Genomic DNA, 20,781 nt, shown 5'->3' with positions numbered 1-20,781 from the left:
GTCGTTGTGAGAGAACTGCTCCTACTGCCATATTAGACGCATCTACCTCCAAGATGTATTGAAGGGATGGGTCTGGATGGCATAGTATGGGGGCAGTAGGAAAGCTTGATTTCAGTAGAGAGAATGCTCCATTTGCTTCTTTTGACCAATTAAATGGTTTCTTCGTGCTTGTAAGTTGTGTGAGAGAATTCACAATCGCAGAGAAGTTCTTAATGAATTTCCTATAGTAATTAGAGAATCCTAGGAACCTTTGTAATGCTTTGCGAGTGGTTGGCACAGGCCAATCCAGAATGCAGGATATTTTGCTCATGTCCATTTTGATTCCACTTTTAGATATAATATACCCTAGGAATAGTACTTCCTCTTTATGAAACAAACATTTCTTTGATTTAACATATAAGTTATGTGCAAGTAGTCTTGACAACACAAGTCTCACATGTTTTATGTGTTCAGGTAAGGAATGAGAATAGATAAGTATATCGTCCAAATATATTACCACACAAACATCAAGCAAGTCTCGGAATATCTCATTTATAAACCGTTGGAAGGCTGCGGGAGCATTACATAGCCCAAATGGCATTACAAGGTACTCAAACAGTCTGTATCTGGTTCTGAATGCCGTCTTCCATTCATCCCCTTTACGGATTCGAATTAAATTGTATGCCCCTTTTAGGTCCAATTTTGAAAAGAAAGAAGCCCCACGCACCTGTTCGATAAGTTCAGGAATAAGGGGTAAAGGATAACGATCCTTTATTGTGATGGCATTTAATTGTCTGAAATCAATGATAGGCCTAAGGCTAGAGTCCTTATTGCGGACGAAGAAGAGCCCAGCAGCAGTGGAGGAAGTAGAAGGTCGGATGAATCCTTTTGCCAAGTTCTCATCCAGATACTCCTTAAGATGAGAGAGTTCATCCTGTGAGAGAGGATAAACATGTCCGAAAGGCAACTTGCTATTAGGGAGTAAATCGATACAACAATCATAGTCCCTATGGGGAGGTAGCATTTGAGCGTTTTTCTCAAGGAAAACCTCCGATAAATCCTGATAACACTTAGGAATAATGTCACCTGGCAGTACAGACAGGATCCTATCATGTGTGGGGAGGTTACACGTCGTCTCACAATAGTGAGAAGAGAAGGCTAATGTTCTTGTTTTCCAATTGATGATTGGTTGATGTATGTGTAACCAGGGAAGTCCCAAAATGATTGGAAAATGTGGTGAAGTTAATACATCAAAGGTGGTGGACTCCACATGAGACTCGTCAGCAGTTACAAGAAGTGCCTGTGTCTGACTGGTGATAGTACCAGAGGATAAGGGGGTACCGTTAATAAAACTAACGGAGACAGGTTTGGGTTTTGAAACAATAGGTATTTTATTAAGGGAGACAAAACAAATGTCAATGTAGTTTCCACAAGATCCGGTGTCAATCATAGCCTTGGTGGTGATCCTAGTTTGGTCCCACTGCAATGTTAATTGAACAAAAAGATAGGGATTAGAAAAGGAAGTTGTGAGTCCCCCTAGCAAGACATTTGAACACTCACCCTCTTTTCTGAGGACAAGAGGACAGCCGTTTACCAAATGATTCGGGGATGCGCAGTACATGCAAAGATGTTCGGTTTTCCTCCTGGCACGTTCAGAAAGGGTCAGAGGTGGACGTATCATTCCTACTTCCATAGGAGTAGGGTCAGCAGGCAACATCCAAGAAGGACTGGAAAATGGTGAGCCCATCTTCTCAGCCTTTCTTTCTCGTAGTCGTCTGTCAATATTGATACTGGTCTGTATCAGTCCCTCTAGAGTGCCAGGTAAATCCGCTCGGGCGAGCTCGTCTTTAACGGCCTCAGATAGGCCGAGTCTAAACTGCGTTCGCAAAGATGTGTCGTTCCACCCTGAATCAGGGGACCATCTTTTAAAATTCGCCACGAAATCTTCAACAGGTCTCCTTCCTTGTTTTAAGGCCCGTAATTGGGTGTCAGCGGTACTCTGCTTGTTGGGGTCTTCATATAAACTAGCAAGTTGTGCTAGAAATAAGGGATAAGAATTAAGGAGTGGATCATCCTTTTCAAAGAGAGCATCTGCCCAGGCCCGGGGTTCACCCGTTAAATAGGAGATGATGGTACAAACCTTAATTTGGTCAGTGGTGTAGGTTAGAGGTTTTAACAAAAAAAACAATCGACATGCGTTTTTAAATTCACGGAATTTGCTCCGATCACCAGAAAACACTATAGGAGGGTTTATCTTAGGCTCACGGGGCTGAGCAGCAGGAGGCTGTGTGAGACGGCCAAGCTGCTGTCTCAAGGTCTGATTTTTATTTTGTACCTCTGTAAGCGCAAGGATCAATGCATCTACTTGCTGTTTTAATTGTAGTACATGAGTGGATAATTCTGCTGAATCCATATTTTTTTTAAAGGCTCGTTCAATCTGTAACGTTCATGTGTTTTTGTTAGTGGATGGATTTACAGCTGCAGAATTATTACACTCAGTAGCCTTGTAGAGAATCTGTTGAACAAACATATCCAACTCTCAGGATTTCATCACCGTGTACAGCCTGTTATATACCATATATATATTAATAGATGTTAATGGAGGGATAGAATATATGAGGATATATAGATGAGAGACAGGCTATTGTATGGTGAGCACTAGAAGTAGTATTAGGAGAGTTGCAGGTGATGGTAAAGCAGATAGGTTCTGATGTCAAGTATAGTGCAGATGGTAAGAGGACACAGATGGAGTATACTTAGACAGAGTAACGTAGTGCAAGGATAGTTGAAGGTAGTCCCAAGAGCTAACAGTCTATGCAGATGATAGTGAATAGATAGATACAGATAGTCTTGGTAATTGCAGTAGATGACAGTAGGAGATTGGTTAGTAAGAATCCCCTGCGGGGTACTTATCACTTAGATAGGTTTAGGAGTAACAGTGTCCATTGGAGAGGGGTGATCCCTTAGCGAGATACGGATCACCAGCGAGGTTTCCGGCTTCAGTTCAGCAAGGGAGAATGTCAGCAGCTCCGACTTCACAGGATTAGGTGCGGTGAACATGCGGTTTGAACGAGCGATGAGTGAGAGCAAACCGGCGATTGAAATAGCCGCTCATAGCGGCGCTCGGCAATGATGTCATCCGGTCTTAAAGGTATATGCGTCCCTTGTTACACAAGATGGGACGCAATTAGGAGAGGAGAAATATGGAGACAAGGGTACCAGAGGTACCAGAACATTACAGAGAGCTACATACAATCATAACTTCCGCCAGCACAGGGTTTCATGCTTGTCGTAAGTGCAGGGCCTGTAGACAGGTCAATACACATCTGAGGGGCTTTACATCCTTTGTGTCACCAGCTAATGGGTGCACTTTTGATATAAAGGACAATTATATCATGTAACACTACACACGTTGTATATGGCCTGGAATGTCCCTGAGGCCTTATTTATATTGGCCGTACCAAAAGGACCCTAGCTATAAGAATTTCGGAACATATTGCAAACATTAGAAAATGGTTTAAAGACCAAAGTGTGTCCCTACATTTTAGACAATATCATGATAGGGACCCATCGCATCTGAAGTTTTGGGGCATTGAGAGAGTAGATCCAGTGTGGAGGGGCTCTAACAGAGTTAGGGATCTCTCTAAACGAGAAACGCATTGGATTTTTCTCACCGATGCCGTATACCACAAAGGGTTAAATATTGACCTTGATATTAATTGTTTTATAAGTAAATATTAAAATAATTTTAGAAGTCCATGCTTATTACTAATCTCTTCTGTGGGGCTGTTATGATACCTAAAACCTCTGATACGCTAAGTTTGGGTTGTGTTCCAGATCCGTAAAAAATTGGGGGTATTCTTTTTAATTCTTTTTAACAATTTTAAACATTGCTGAATTATGTTTAACAATTTTAGTATATATTAAGACTGCATGTATTTTTGAGAAACGTCTTTACGTTTTATGATTGCCTTTTTCTGCAATTTATTTTATGGCTTGTCCTTTGTTTTGTATTTGATTTTAGTATTATAATATGAGATATAAGGCATAGTCAATAATGTGCTCCTAACAGGGACATATAAAAATTATATGTTGTTATTTTATGATCCTTACCAGCCGGGTGGATGATCCTCATATGATCCAGACGTCTGGGATGACTCCTGGCCTGTTTAGGGATGAAAGGGGTTAACTGGTCTGGAGAGGAGGAGAGACACTGTGCTGGCGGAAGTTATGCTTGTATGTAGCTCTCCCGAGTGAGGGCAGTAGTTGGTTCTGCTCTGTGTCATCTGGTTATGCAGATTGGGAGCAGGCGCCGCCCTCCTCGTAGTGGGATAAAGGAAGGTGGCCGTGCCGCCCTCCGTAGAAGTCCTTGATGACGAAACGCGTAAGGGCGTGAGCACGCGGTCACCCTGGTAATGCCTGAGGTCACGCCACAGCACTCTGCCAGCTAGGTACCAAGCGGCAGCATTGGAAGATGGAATCGTCTTGCAAGTGAGGTTACCATATCTTACAGTACAATATGCCCTATGTTGTTTTATCAAATGTGAGTTGTATACTAAGGGTTTGGGGGATTTGTTTGTAATAAACATATACTAGTAACGCTATGAGTCCCTACTCCTTTGTTCTACTTGCATGATAATTATCTGGAATGAGTTTCATATCTGGCCAAACATAACTGCACGCTGATTAATTGTGGACAAGGGAGGATCCTGACCTGGTGAGCAGCGGCACAGAGTTTCTTTTTTGGAGAAAAAAACTATTAAGTGGTTTGATTAAAGTGCATGGAAAGTTATTTCTGGTGAGTGTTCATTACCACAGGCACTTCACAGTGGTGCAGTGGAGGTGCATTGTAGATCGTTGAGGCACAGTGGTTTTGGGACTTTCATATCTGATTTTTTCACCGATCTCTTAACATCTTGAGTGCAAGCTGCAAAGTGACAGTACCTTCATTATTATTGTGGACTCATTCACATCTATATATATTGTATATATATGTTATATATTTTATGTAGCGCTGCTAGTGTGATCTTGTTCCTTCATATTTATTTTGAGCAATTTTGCACCTATGTGATTATATATATATATATATATATATATATATATATATATAAGCTGTCCATCTGTCTGGAATAATTTGAGGGCCTAACACCCTGACCAACCAGCCTCCTGCAACATTTATGTTTAAATTACCTTTTAGGGGTATGTACAGATTTTTGTACGGTATGTACGCTTTGCAATCATATCTTTTTAATATAGTTCCTTATCACTATATTTTATTATATCTTTCTTCTCCCTACATGTATATATACACACAGTTATCTGTGACCTATGTGTCTGTTCCCACACTCGCCCAGGAGACAGTTTAATGTCTGCATTCTTAGCCAATATCTATCATTACTGCCCCTGCACCTTGGAGTAAGTGCCTGAGGAATTTTTCTGCTGCACTTACTGACTATATGTGTTTTTTGCAATACTTGTTTTGATTTATGCACCAATTGTTTTACATTCTTTATCTATAGAAAAAGCCCTTCTCCCATTCTTGAAACTCCTGAAGAAGTGGGTAACCGCAAAACATGTTGAGTACCGGCTACCTGTGTATCCATTCACATACATTACCATCTTGACAAATTGGGTATACTATACATAACACAGTTGTGCCATTGAAATGGGTGTAATCTTATAGAGAATGTTTTTATCTTCGTGTCATTTTGTATATTTTTTTTGCAATAAAATTATTTTGATTTTTTTGTGGCCTGAATGCTTTTGATGGTATCGGGAAAATCCTTTAGGCACCCTCTTCTTTGCATATACTCCCTGTTCAATACAGGACGCAGGTACCAATCTTTAACTATTTACATCACTAAGAGCGCAACAAAAGTCCTTATATTAAGAGAAAGGCAGGTGATGGTAACTTCTTTGATACTTTTTTTATTTATCAAAATGATCTAATAACAATTACTTGTGTAATATATGCCTAACTTTTTTGCCTGTCTCTCATTTTTAGCTGTGTACTTTGAAGAAACAAATTGAAAATAAAAATAAGGCCATAGAAGAGCTACAACAGGAAGTATGTATTTTAAAGTTACTAAATAAATATTTTGGGCAATGAAAATGGGGTAAATAACAAGATAAGCTTCTACAAAGTCTCTTGATTGTGAGGTGTCAATTGATTTTAAGTTTCAGAACTCCTGATCTGCATGATTTAACATGTAAAGTTTGTTGAATCTTTCTGCCACACACATTCAAGAAAATGATATTAGCATACCTCCCAACTTTTGAACTTGACATAGAGGTACAATTTTGTGAGGGACAGAATGTGGCACACGTAGCACACTGCAGTAAAAACTGGGAGTGGCCAGCACAATGTGTTCATGGCAGTGTAAGGTAAAGGTATACAACACACTTTCAGGGTTACCACTTTCAGGGCCTAATAAAGGCCAGTCCATAAAGTTCTTTCAGAAAGGTGAAAGTGTCAAAAAGGGATCTGTATCATGAAGGTAGAGGAATGGGGGGGGGGGGGGGGGCAGCTAAACACTTAAGGCTCTTCTCAGAAGTGGAAGTGGAAAAGAAGAACAGCGCCACTCTAAGTGCAATAGACTCAGTACTTTATTAGACATCTACCATAATAGGTACTCACAGGATAGAACAAATAAAAACATGGTGAATGTGTTCAAAAGATCGATTGTTCCGGTGCCTGGGCGAGGAGGGGCTGATGTGCTCCAAACGAGTCCGTCCGACTGCGGCAGTGAGCAATATCCGGACCCCGAGGACACCTGCAACGCCTCCGGCGGCGGACTTCCGGGTTGGGCGTAGAACGTGGGCGTGATGACGTAGGCGACGCGTTGTCGGAGCATGCGCTCCTTCCTCAGGCCTCTTAACCCGCCATCTTGGAGAGGGGCATTATATAGGGGAGGGACACTCGGCTGCCGCAGGGTCCTAAGAGGAGTCCAATGCGGCGAATACCCCAACTAAGGACACCTGAACGGCAATTGGAGCCTAAGAACTGATTGTGGGTAATATTGGGTATAGACACAGAGTATGCATAAATAAAAGTGGTCATATACTGTAATCAACAGGATAACTAAAAGAGAGAAAAACTAAAAGAGAGAAATAGCAAACAAACATGTAATTGGAGACCTAGTAGTAAAAAGTATTGTATCTAGGACCGATCCTAATGGCGGCAAAAAATAATAAAAGGAAAGCTGAATACAAATGATGGGAGTTAAAATGGGGAAAACCAAAAAAAATAATAAAAAAAAAAAAATGTAAACTAAATAGAACCCGATGGAATAGATTGGAATGGATGGAGCTAGTGGCAATTTAAGTAAGAAGAAGGGGAGTAGTAGGCATATAGCATACACTCTCGCAACCTTATTTAAAATGTGAAGAAGGGGAACTGTGTGCACATGCAAACAGTGTCGCAACCTTCATTCACACCAAATTATAAATACCAAATAGACTTATGATAAAAACTATCATATACCGCCTGAAAAAATACACATACATATATGTACATATGCATATATATATAGAGGCATGATAGTAGAATGGTAATAAAAACATATAGATTATAAAATTATTATGTATCATACATAAAAATAAATATAAATAAGAAAAAATAAAATTAAAAATAAAAAGAAGGAGTAATGAGTAGTGTCCAATTCAAGAGACCAATTGGATGTATAGTAGCACATGTGTCAGGGGGCCATCCCTCTCTTACTCCCCTTCTTGGAGTGACCCTATTCTTACACATGGCTGGTGGGACCCCAATGGATCAGGAGCCCTATTCCAGGGAGTTGGTCTCTACTTCCTCGTTAAGGCCCCCAGGTACTAAAGTGTCTAATGTATATATCCAAAAAGCTTCTCTTTGACACAGCTGTTTGAAACGTTGGGCTGCTGAAGGCATGGCGGGTATGGATTCTAAAACCCAGACTCGTAACCCTAAAGAGGAATGATCATTATGAGTCAAAAAGTGGCGGGGGACACTACGCTTGTCATTACCTCCTTCCACAAACCTACGATGCTCACCAAACCACTTCCTTAGTGTGCGAATGGTCCTACCAACATAAAACAAGCCACATAGGGGCATGTTAAACAATACACCACGAACTCTGTAGAGCAGTTAAAGAATTTTTTAACGGGATAGGTTTGACCTTTGATGTTATACTCTTTTTGCCCATGGGTTACATGTTTACATGTCAGACATAGTTTTTTCCGACACTGAAACATGCCCACTAATGGAATCATGTTTAGATGAGATTTGAGGGGGATGCTTTTGAGTTTGCTCGGGGCCACCAAACTCTTAATGTTTCTGGCTTTCCTGTAAGTGATTTGGGGCCTAGGGGGTAGACTACTCCTCAAATGTGGGTCTTCCAAAAGGATAGGCCAATGTTTCATAATCAGTTTCTCCATCTTCCAAAACTTGTTGTGAAACTGTGTAACAAAACGTGGACCTTGAGACTGTGTGTCCAATTTGTTTATTTTCTTAGCCAAGGGGCCTTTTAGATATAAGTTTTGTGCAGTGTCCACCAAGGTTTCGGGGAAGGATTTTTCAATAAATTTGGTTTTCAGATGTCCACTCTGTTCCAAATAATCTTCTTTATTCGTACAATTTCTCCTCAACCTACAGTACTGACTCTTCGGAATGTTTTGAATCCACCTAGGGTGGTGACAGCTGTTAAAGTGGAGGAACGAATTGCCCGCTGTCGGCTTGGTGTAATTTTTGGCTTCAATTCTTCCTTCCCTGTGATACAACAACAGGTCTAGGAAGGCCAATTCCGATGGACTAGAGACCGAGGTGAAGGACAGATTGTACGAATTAGCATTGCAATGTTGGACAAATTCTAAGAAAGTTGACTGTGGGCCATCCCAAATAACTACAATGTCATCAATATACCTCCCATAGAATATCAAATGGGAGGCAAAGGGGTTGTTCCTGAAGACATAGTGGGATTCGTAGCTGGGGGCAAAGTGGAACAGAGTGGACATCTGAAAACCAAATTTATTGAAAAATCCTTCCCCGAAACCTTGGTGGACACTGCACAAAACTTATATCTAAAAGGCCCCTTGGCTAAGAAAATAAACAAATTGGACACACAGTCTCAAGGTCCACGTTTTGTTACACAGTTTCACAACAAGTTTAGGAAGATGGAGAAACTGATTATGAAACATTGGCCTATCCTTTTGGAAGACCCACATTTGAGGAGTAGTCTACCCCCTAGGCCCCAAATCACTTACAGGAAAGCCAGAAACATTAAGAGTTTGGTGGCCCCGAGCAAACTCAAAAGCATCCCCCTCAAATCTCATCTAAACATGATTCCATTAGTGGGCATGTTTCACTATGTCTGACATGTAAACATGTAACCCATGGGCAAAAAGAGTATAACATCAAAGGGCAAACCTATCCCGTTAAAAAATTCTTTAACTGCTCTACAGAGTTCGTGGTGTATTGTTTAACATGCCCTTGTGGTTTGTTTTATGTTGGTAGGACCATTCGCACACTAAGGAAGAGGTTTGGTGAGCATCGTAGGTTTGTGGAAGGAGGTAATGACAAGCATAGTGTCCCCCGCCACTTTTTGACTCACCATGATCATTCCTCTTTAGGGTTACGAGTCTGGGTTTTAGAATCCATACCCGCCATGCCTTCAGCAGCCCAACGTTTCAAACAGCTGTGTCAAAGAGAAGCTTTTTGGATATATACATTAGACACTTTAGTACCTGGGGGCCTTAACGAGGAAGTAGAGACCAACTCCCTGGTATAGGGCTCCTGATCCATTGGGGTCCCACCAGCCATGTGTAAGAATAGGGTCACTCCAAGAAGGGGAGTAAGAGAGGGATGGCCCCCTGACACATGTGCTACTATACATCCAATTGGTCTCTTGAATTGGACACTACTCATTACTCCTTCTTTTTATTTTTATTTTTTCTTATTTATATTTATTTTTATGTATGATACATAATAATTTTATAATCTATATGTTTTTATTACCATTCTACTATCATGCCTCTATATATATATGCATATGTACATATATGTATGTGTATTTTTTCAGGTGGTATATGATAGTTTTTATCATAAGTCTATTTGGTATTTATAATTTGGTGTGAATGAAGGTTGCGACACTGTTTGCATGTGCACACAGTTCCCCTTCTTCGCATTTTAAAGAAGGTTGCGAGAGTGTATGCTATATGCCTACTACTCCCCTTCTTCTTACTTAAATTGCCACTAGCTCCATCCATTCCAATCTATTCCATCGGGTTCTATTTAGTTTTCATTTTTTTTTTTTTGGTTTTCCCCATTTTAACTCCCATCATTTGTATTCAGCTTTCCTTTTATTATTTTTTGCCGCCATTAGGATCGGTCCTAGATACAATACTTTTTACTACTAGGTCTCCAATTACATGTTTGCTATTTCTCTCTTTTAGTTTTTCTCTCTTTTAGTTATCCTGTTGATTGCAGTATATGACCACTTTTATTTATGCATACTCTGTGTCTATACCCAATATTACCCACAATCAGTTCTTAGGCTCCAATTGCCGTTCAGGTGTCCTTAGTTGGGGTATTCACCGCATTGGACTCCTCTTAGGACCCTGCGGCAGCCGAGTGTCCCTCCCCTATATAATGCCCCTCTCCAAGATGGCGGGTTAAGAGGCCTGAGGAAGGAGCGCATGCTCCGACAACGCGTCGCCTACGTCATCACGCCCACGTTCTACGCCCAACCCGGAAGTCCGCCGCCGGAGGCGTTGCAGGTGTCTTCGGGGTCCGGATATTGCTCACTCCTGTAGTCGGACGGACTCATTTGGAGCACATCAGCCCCTTCTTGCCCAGGCACCGGAACAATCGATCTTTTGAACACATTCACCGTGTTTTTATTTGTTCTATCCTGTGAGTACCTATTATGGTAGATGTTTAATAAAGTACTGAGTCTATTGCACTTAGAGTGGCGCTGTTCTTCTTTTCCAGTACCTTGCAAGTTTTCTTCTCCACTTGAGAGTCAGCAGCCTTCTGGAGTGCACAGACCGGTGTTTCTTATGGACTGTTTGGACTTTGCCACACAACATCCAGGTCCGTTCACCTTCCCATAATAATATTCTTAGGAGGCTATTGAGGTTCATATTTGAGTCCTGTTGCGCCAGTTTTTTTTAATGTTTGTCTCAGAAGTGGAAGCTGACTCTGTAAAGCTGATAAATAGGAAGACAGAAAAGCGCCTTTAAGTGTAATATTTATTTAGCAAGGGGTAACAGTAAGGACAATTAAAAACTCGCAAGAAGGAGGTGAAAATAAGGCTCATCTGTGGAAGTAAGTGTCCCAATGGAATGGATGTAAACTACGCCGATCCAAGTCTGCAATGACTGTGGTGTGATAGGAAGAGATGCTGGCTAATTCCGTGTAGGGCCGGGTGAAGAGAAAGGAGGGCAGCATAGAGAGCAGCGCCAGGAATGGTATGTGATGTCACCGGGATGCTAGAAACACAGCGTGTTTCAGAGCATACGCAAAGCTCATTCTGGGCATGTGCACTCCCTTTTCAAGTGTAATGGAGTGAAGAGGAGCCAAGTTTAAATAGGATGGATAGCAACTGAGCATACAGTGATTGAATAGGAAGGGGGGGGGGGGTTGGGATGGCTGGGAGGGGGGGGGATACAGTGATATTGTGTTATCAACCACCCCAAACCCCTCCCATCCAATCACTGTATGCTCAATTGCTATCCATGCTATTTAAACTTGCCTCCTCTTCACTCCCATTACACTTGAAAAAGGAGCGTGCATGCCCAGAACGAGCTTTGTGCATGCTGTAAAACGCGTTGTGTTTCCAGCATCCTGGTGACATCACACAGCATCCTTGGCGCTGCGCTCCACACTGCCCCACATTCTCTTTACCCAGAACAACATGGGTTTAGCTGGCATCTCTTCCTGTCACAATGTGGTCATTGTAGACTTGGATCGGCGTGGTTTACATCCATTTCTTTAGGACACTTACTTTCACAGATGAGCCTTATTTTCACCTCCTTCTTGTGCGAAAGCTTCTCGGCTGAGGGGGCGCTGGCGGCTACTGGGGTCCTGTACCCGGTCCCTCCTCTCCTTGCTGATTAATGCCAGGGGGAGAGGAATCCCTCCTGGGTCTCTCCTCAAGAAGTGGACTGTTCCACCAGTGGTGGACCCCCCTGTCTCCAGGTTGAACAAGGCAACCATGATTCCAGTAGAGGAATCTCCAGCTTTTAAAGATTCACCGAAAAGGAAGGTGAAGTCTGTGGCCCGCCATATGTTCACTGTTGCTGGTTCGGTGCTTCGGCCAGTCCTGACCATTTTCCTGGTGTTGCAAACTCTGGGCTGAACTTTTGTGCTGTGACTTAGAGATTGAGCAGATTCCCCCTGCCTTTGATGAACTGACAGACCAGCTGGTCCAGGGGCTGCAGTTTGTCTGCGATGCCTCTTTGAAAACAGTTCCTCGGATTTCTAGGCTGTCTGTTTCGGGAGTGGTGCTTAGGCATGTATTGTAGCTTAAGTGTTGGTCTGCGGACCAGACTTCTAAAATAGCGCTGACTGTTTTATACTTTCAGGGTGATCGTCTGTTTGGGTCTACCCTGGATGACGTCATTAGGAGTCTCACAGGGGGGAAAAGTACTTTACTTCCACAGTCTGGGAAGGGAAAGGAACCTTGTTGCAGTATTTGGCTGTCTTTCTCGGCTCTCAAGACGTTTTTTTGTTCCTCAGGGTCCACTTACCTTTCAAGTCCTCCTCGGGAGGTTCCAAACGGCCCTGGTCTGGCAAGCCGAGAGCAGAATTCTCTCTCTAGACCAGCGGACAAGGCTCCTTTTTCCGCGCTGGTTTCTGGGCCCGTGGACCTCCTTGGTATACGACAAATGGGTTCACGAGGTTATACTGTTCGGTTACAAGATAGTTCCGTTCTTGCCCTCCAGAAAGGTTCTTCCCTTCTAATGTGTGTCTGTCATTGGTACGATTGCAAGCTCTCTTTGGAGCGGTGCAGGACATGTTTCTTCAGGGTGTGATTAACCTGGTTTCGGTATCAAAATGGTTTCAGGGTTTTTATTCAAACATGTTCACGGTCCCAAAGAAGAAGGGCAAGGTACGTCCGATTTTGGACCTCAAGGCCCTGAACTGCTTTGTGCGGGTACAGACGTTCAGAATGGAGTCTATTTGAACGGAGGTGGCATCCCTTCATCAGAGGTCTTTCTTGCTTCTATCAACATCAAGAATGCTTACCTGCACATTCAAATATGGCCCCCAGACTGGCCTTGTCCATCTTGGTATGCCAACCTGGTGCGACTGGTCATCGACGTCCCTTGGAGACTGCCTCTCAGGGGGGATCTACTGTCCTAAGGGCTGATCTTCCATCCTGCTTTACAGACACTGGCTTTGACGGCCTGGCTGTTGAAAGCCAGGTGTTGAAGGATAGAGGTTTGCCTGGGTCAGTGATTTCAACACTGCTGAAGGCTAGGAAGTCTACCTCTAGGAAGATCTACCACCGTACGTGGAAAGCGTACATTTCGTGGTGGGAGTCAATTGTAGTTCACCCTCGTTCTTTTTCGGTGGTTTGGATTTTAAATTTCCTTCAACAAGGTGTTGAGCAAAAATTTGCCTTAAGCACCAGGTGCTGGCCTTGGCAGTCTTCTTTCAGAGACCCTTGGCCATGCACTCCCTGGTGCGTACCTTTTATTGAAGGGGTTCGACAGCTGACTATCTGTGAGGTCTCCTCTACCGCCTTGGGATCTGAACTTGGTGCTTTCAGTTCTCCAGAAGCCTCCCTTTGAAAATATTTGGGATATTCCCCTGCTTATGCTCCCCAGAAGGTGTCCTTTTTGGTCGCTATTACTTCTGCTCACAGGGTTTCAGGGCTGGCGGGGTTATCTTGTCGTACCCCCTTTTTGGTGGTCTGCAAAGATAAGGCGGTTCTTTGCCCATGTCCATCATTCCTTCCTAAGGTAGTCTCTGATTTCCATTTGAATGTGAACATTGTGCTACCTTCCCTGTGTCCCAGGCCCAAACACCTTAAGGAATTTGCTTTGCATGCCTTGGATGTGGTTCGGGCGATTCGGATGTATTTGGCAGTCACGGAGTCTTTTCGGAGGTCAAACTCACTGTTTGTGATCACAGACAGGCCAAAAAAAGGGCTGTCTGCTTCTTTTGCGACCATTTCCCGTTGATTCAGATAGACAAGGGATCCTCAAACTATGGCCTTCCAGCTGTTGCAGGACTACACATCCCATGAGGCATTGTAAAGCTCTGACATTCACAAACATGACTAGGCATGATGGGAATTGTAGTTCCTGAACAACTGGAGGGCCATAGTTTGAAGACCCCTGAGATAGACGGTGACTCAGGCCTATTCTATCAAGGGTCAGGTTCCTCCTTTCCCTATAACAGCGCACTTGTAAAGTAAACCAGATTTCTACCACCAAAAGGCCAGTGCAGACTTCTGCACATTGCACACGTGCTAATATTTATAAGCGAAGTTCATTGCGCACATATTTGTGCGGATGTACGATCGCGAACGCGTGCGCACACACGTGCACATACCAATTAGTCCTTGGCGCTCAGTGGCCTATTTAAACTGCTCTATTATTTGAGCAGTTGCTGAATGGTCTTCAGCTTGTTCCTGTGTTCCTGAGACCTGATCTGTTGTTCCTGCTTACCCGTGTATGACCCGGCTTTCCTTTGGACTTTTGCTCTGTTACCTACTACTCCGACCTTGGCTTGCTTAACGGACCTGATCTGCCTGCTGACCTTGTACCGCATTGCCCGGCTGTTAACGACCCTGACCTATTTTCTGGACTTGCTTGCTAATTCGTTACCTCACTGCCCGGTTGCCGCTGACTGCTGGTTGTCTCCCGGTTCTACTCCCATCCCACGCTCAGGTGCCAAGCTGCTAGTGCATCCAGTTCAGAGGACTGCGACTACAAGCTCCACCCACCTACAGAGTGTACATCACCAGCTAGCTGTAGCATTGTGCCAGCAAATCACAACCTTAATCCAAGTGGTGACTGGACTCCAGGAGGGTTACTTCCAGCTTGAAGGTCGTCTACGCTTCCTTCCCACTGCATCTCAAGCTTCTGTATCTGGCAAATCAGCTTCTGCTCCTGTTTTAGCTCCTGCACCTACAGTAATGGTTCCTCTCCCAGAGCCTCGGGTGCCTACCCTGGAACACTTTTCAGGAAATCGCTACAAGTTTCGGGCTTTCCGCAATGCTTGCCAGCTGTATTTCGAGTTACAACCACAAACTTTCTCTCTTGAGTTCACTGAAGTGGGCTTTGTCATTTCTCTCTTGCGTGAGGAACCACAGTCATGGGCCCATCATCTTCTGGAACAGGCCAGCCCAGTCCTTGCATCAGTCTCTTCCTTCTTTGAGGCCATGGCTCAGATCTATGATGATCCACAACAAACCTCCACAGCAGAGGCTATTCTACATACGCTCCAGCAAGGACTTCAGCCTGTGGAGAACTATGTAGTTAAGTTCTGAAAATTGAGTTCTGACACTGCCTGGAACGATGTAGCCTTGCAGTACCAGTTTCACTTGGGTCTTTCAGAGGCTCTTAAAAGTGAACTTCCCAAACTAGATCCACCAACAACGCTCTCAAACTTGATCCAGCTTGCTATTCAGCTTGATCGCAGAATCCGAGAGAGGAGGGAAGAAAGGTCTGGCAACATTCAACCTACTTGGACACCAGCAGCACCTGTATCCCCAGCTCTGCCACCATCCTCCTCCATGGTTGAACCTGTTCAGTTGGGACTTACCCGTTCACCTCTGTCATCCAAGGAAAGACTTAGACGCAGGCAGAACAACTTATGCCTTTACTGTGGGGGCATTGGTCACAATCAGTGTGACTGTCCAATAAGACCATGTAAGACTGTCCTTGCTTCTGATGCTTCCAGGTATTCTGTGAAGAGCATCTCCACTCATCTCCTGCTGGCTCTCTCCCTGCAGCTACCTGGAGGGAGCATCCAAACCCAAGGCATTATTGACTCCGGGACCTACAGTTGTTTTATGGACTATTCTTTTGCTGAACAACACAAAGTTCCACTGCAAGCTAAAACGCAGCGTCTGAAGAATTATCTGGCGGATAGCTCGAACCTAAAGTCAGGTTTTATCACGCAATAAACTTGTCTCCTACTGACAGTAGCCTCCCCTGGTCATTCAGAATACCTAAACTTGGACATTATCTCATCACCTTTATTTCCCATCATTTTGGGCATTCCGTGGTTGGAGGCACACAAACTGTAATGGTACTGATGGCTGAGCCTGACGTGCAGAGGTAGCCTTGCTGGATCCGGTGAAACAGGAATACAGACAGGTCATGCTGGTTGTAGACACTCTCATCTCTGAAGAAGTCCTGCCCCCAGGGATGTAACGCGTGCGGAGGGAAGGAGGAGTTTGTGACGTCACCCGCAGTCCAGCAGTCCGGTCGGAGGACGGAGCCGCGCTCGCTTCCAGCCGTGCTGCAATCACCTGCACTCATTATCCAGAAAGATTACCGATTGTTTTATGTTCCTGGTCTGCTGACATCAAGTAAGAGGCTTTTTACCTGTTATAAATAAAGTTTTGAGACTTTATTACGCTATGGTGCTGCCTTCTTTTTACTTTATATGGTGGATCATATACTGCTGAGTATCGAGAGGATAAGGAATCTATCCATTGCTTAGTGGAGTCTTGGTGGCTGTTCCTGGTCCAAGTGCATGTCTTCAGATGCCAGTGTGTGGTTACAACCTATGCTGTTTGTATTGCAGCTTTCAGGTAAGAGGCTAGCAATACCGGTGGAGGATTTTCGCAGTGTGTGAGTACTCTTTGGATTAGGACATTGTACCGTGCACTTTCTCTGGGCTGTTTTTACATGAATGAACTTAACAACTCTTACATATTGGGACTTTCTGTGCATATTTTATCCCATTTCCATGGATTTTTTTAATAGTTCTATGGATTGTATTCAATTTTAATTTATTTATTGTTGATCCTTTTTGCATATCTAGCGCTGCTCCATATTCTCTATTGTTTCCATTTTGGTGTTGTTTATTGTACCAAGGTGTTCAGCAGCTTTGATTTTACCTATTTATGCTTGCGCCGATATATATTTTTCTGGTCACTTGGTTGTATACACGGGCTAGCCCGAGGTGTGGAATCTAAGTGGCAACAGGTCTTCACCAGAGCCTCTGATGGTGAGGATGGATTGTGCTGCGTGCTAAACACCAGGTGGCGGTCCCCAGGGTCGCCCCCACCAGGAGGTGAACAAGCCCAGAACCGGAAGCAGATAAGCGAATAAGGCAGAAGAGTAGTCACAGGAACAAGCCGAGGTCAGGGCGGGCAGCAAGCAGACGAAGTAAGGGACAAGCCGGGAGGTCAATCAGGAAGTCAACAGGATACAGCAGGTTCAGGATTAGGTATACAGGTAAAGCTACAGACAAAACAGCAAAGAACAAGTGTGTCAGTCACCTTTATATAGGCCACGTATGGCGCCAAAACGTGACACTTATTGCGTGCGCGCTTTTGCGTACATGCGCACTAGCGAACGCAAGTTGGCCTTTAAACGGGAACGAGTGAATTTGCGCATGTGCACTCTCGTACGCCCCCAGGATGTCACCGTGCGTTCCTTGCATTGCCCCATCGTGGATGGTTGTGAAAGAAGGTGTGGATCAATTCTTTAGCATGGATATTCTGTTCTGGCTCCCGGGAATTCTCTTCCAGACCGTAACCTTTCCATTTGATAAGAAATTGCAATTGATCCCTCCTTTTCCTGCAATCCAAAATAGCCTTTACATCATATTCTTCATACCCATCGATAATCACAGGTTTGGGTGGATCCCAGCTTCTGCCCGGGAAGGAGTTGGGAACTGTAGGTTTTAACAAGGAGACATGGAACTCAGGATGGATTCTGAGTGAATCAGGTAAGTATAATTCATAAGAGACCTTGTTGGGTTTTCTCTTTACCGGAAAAGGTCCAATGAACTTGGGTGCCAATTTCTTTGAGGGACAGGCTAGGCGGAGGTTAGATGTAGATAGCCAATCTTGGTCACCTGGTTGAAGGACCAGCTCCCCACTCCTCTTCCTGTCAAAGATCCTTTTAGAGGCTGCTTGTGCCTTTATTATTGCTTCTTGCAGCAGCTTATTATTGTGGTTGAGGAAATTAATGGTATACTGTACTGCTGGAACTGCGGGTGCAGCGGAAACGTCAGGTAAGAAAGACGGGTGGAAACCGTAGTTTGCGAAGAATGGGATTTTCCTGTAGCAGAATGTTTGGCATTGTTGTAGGCAAACTCTGCCAATGGTAGTAAGGCCACCCAATCATCTTGGACAAATGTGGTATACCAAAAGATATATTGTTCCAGCGTCTGGTTGGTCCCTTCGGTTTGTCCATTAGTCTGAGGATAGTAGGCAGACGACAAGGACAGCTCAATCTTCAACGCACCACACAAAGCTTTCCAGAAACGGGGGGGTAAACTGGACCCCTCTATCCGAAACAATATTTGCGGGTACCCTATGAAGCCTAACAATCTCCTTAATAAAAACTTCTGTGGTCTCCTTGGCGGTGGGTGTATTCCTGAGTGGCAGAAAATGGGCCATCTTAGATAGATGGTCAACGACCACAAAAATGGTGGAACAGCCCTCTGATGGGGAAAGCTCCACTATGAAGTCCATGGCGACCATTTTCCAAGGCCTGTCAGGAACTGGTAGTGGCCTGAGCAGGCCCCATGTCTTGCTTCTCACAGACTTGCTCTAAGTACAGACGGTACATGAATTCACACATTCCCTGCAACTTTTTTCCAGGTCTCTGCCACCAAAACATATGTTGTAAAAGGTCCAAGATCTTATGAACACCAAAATGGCCCGCCAGAGGGTGGTCATGGCATAACCCCAAAACCGTCACTCAGACCTCTTCAGGGACAAATATCTTATCTCCAAACCATAACAACCCATCTCTGGGTACCAGGACACCTCAGGGAGACAGGGACTATTTGCAGAAGCTTGCTTCATGTGGGCCATCAGGTTAGTCTGTAATAACAAGAAATTACCTTCGGACAGGATGGTGTCGGGTACCGGAATTTCTTTTGTATCATCAAACATGCGGAAAACGCATCTGGATCTGGCTTGACATTTTTAGATCCCCGGCCGGTAGGTAATATGGAAGGAAAATCTTGAGAAGAACAGTGCCCAACGTGCCTGACGTGGCCTCAGCTGTTTAGCAGATCTTAGATACTCGAGATTCTTGTGATCTGTGAAGATGAGGATAGGGTGCGTTGCCCCTTACAACAAGTACCTCCATTCCTCAAAAGCAGCCTTGATGGCCAGACGTTCTTGATCACCAATGGCATAGTTCCTCTCTGCCGGGGAAAGTTTACGAGAGAAGAAGACTAAAGGATGCATGAGATCTTTGATACCCTGCCTTTGTGAAATAACTGCCCCCACGGCCACTTCTGATGCATCCACTTCAAGGAGATAAGGAAGGGCAGGATTTGGGTGACTCAGGATGGGACCAGTTTTAAAGAGTTTTTTCAAGGTTAGAAAGGCAGACTGGGCTTCAGGAGACCAAAAGAACCTAGTATTCTGTTGTGTGAGCTGTGTAATGGGGGAAATTATATCAGAGAATCCCTTAATAAATCTTCTATAGAAGTTGGCAAAACCTACAAAGCGCTGGACCCCCTTCTTTTCTGACGGGGCTGGCCAGTCCAAGATGGCTGAGACCTTTTGGGGATCCATCTTAATTCCTTCAGTGGAAATTACTAGGCCTAGAAACTGAATACTTTGCCGCTCAAATTCGCACTTCTCAGGCTTAGCATATAGTCCGTGTTGAACGCCTTTAACGTGTCCCCGATGTTGGTCCAGAGATGCAGAGAAAATCAAGATGTCATCCAGGTAGGCGATAACAAAGATATCTAACCAGTCTCTGAAGATGTCATTTACAAAATGTTGAAAGATGGCTGGAGCGTTGCAAAGACCGAAGGGCATCACCAGATATTCAAAGTGCCCAAACCTGGTGCGAAACGCTGTTTTCCACTCACCCCCCCCCCCACAAATACGGACCAAATTATAGGCCCCTCGTAAGTCTAGCTTGGTGAAAATGGAGGCTGATCTTAATCTTTGGAAAAGTTCTGGTACCAGAGGAAGAGGATAATGGTTTTTGACCGTGACTTTATTTAGTTCCCAGTAGTCCACACAGGGGTGGAGAGAGTGGTCTTTCTTTTCCACTAAGAAAATTCCTGCCCCTGCTGGGGATGTAGATGGATGGATGAACCATTTCTTTTGGCTTTCATCCACATATTCCTTCAGTGCCTTCAATTTGTGCCATGACCATCTCTTGGCAGGGCATTTTGGGATTCGCAAGACTTTGGAGCTTTTACAACGGTCCTTTTGGTGGCCTAGCCTGAGGTCTGATTATCAGGACTACGTAAGGGCTCGTGAGACCTGTATTCGAAGCAAAGAGGACAAGAATAAAGCTTGGGGCTTGTTAAGGCCTTTTCCCATTCCTAGCAAGCCCTGGGAGATGATTAACATGGACTTTATTGTTGAGCTCCCACTATCTGAAAACTTTACAACTATTTTTTTGATCGTTGATAGGCTATCCAAAATGGCACACTTTGTACCAATGATTGGAACACCATCTGCTCTGGAGATTGCACAACTATTTGTCAAAGAAATAGTACGGTTGCATGGGGTTCCTCGGAGCATAACGTCTGACCGAGGGGTTCAGTTTACGTCCAAATTCTGGAAAGAGCTTTGTAAGGCACTTAAAATTGAGACATGGTTTTCTTCAGCATATCATCCCCAAACGAATGGTCAGACAGAACAAACTAACCAG

Source organism: Pelophylax lessonae (genome assembly GCF_965119305.1).
Source record: "Pelophylax lessonae genome assembly, chromosome: 2".
In the NCBI taxonomy this organism is placed as follows: Eukaryota; Metazoa; Chordata; class Amphibia; order Anura; family Ranidae; genus Pelophylax; species Pelophylax lessonae.
The sequence above is the reverse complement of the archived record's forward strand: the minus strand, read 5'-3'. Positions refer to the sequence as shown.